This window comes from Trichoplusia ni, unplaced genomic scaffold, assembly GCF_003590095.1.
Source record: "Trichoplusia ni isolate ovarian cell line Hi5 unplaced genomic scaffold, tn1 tig00000228, whole genome shotgun sequence".
Lineage (NCBI taxonomy): Eukaryota > Metazoa > Arthropoda > Insecta > Lepidoptera > Noctuidae > Trichoplusia > Trichoplusia ni.
The window spans coordinates 9,017-9,588 of NW_020800006.1; positions in this window are offsets into that span (position 1 = coordinate 9,017).

The window sequence follows — 572 nt, forward strand, 5'->3', positions numbered from 1 at the left end:
CTCGCTGCCAATCGTTTATATTAAAATATATAATTACTTAGAAATCCCATTAAAACCATTAATTATTTCTTTCCGATGAAGGTAGCATTAATTGAAGAAAAAATGAACCTATATCATAAAAAGCATTGTAGCAGAAATTTAAATGGTTATAATGAACCATTATTTAAAAATAATGAGGTTTTAGTCGTATCATGAAAGAGCTTCCACCTAATCACTTCTGTCGAGCAAACCTATTCTATTTAAACTGGTCTCGTGCATCGCTAACGCATCTAACGTTTGTCAGTGTTATTTTTGTACTATAAAGTCTAAAAATAAATTAGTCTTTAAAAAATATTCGGTGTGGGGAGTGTAGGCCAGTGCGCGGCGTGGCTGCAGTGGACGCTGGCGGCGTCCACCGCGCCGTTATCGACCTTCTCCTTATCTCAACAAGAACTACTCCGCCGACGATAAACAAGGAGCAAAAGCGTGCGCCCGCGCCGTTTTGCCCTCATTCATCCCACTTGGTGCCGTGCGATTAGTTCGTTCGCCTCCTTACTCTTTATCGTTTCGATTCGTTCAGTTGCTCACTCGCC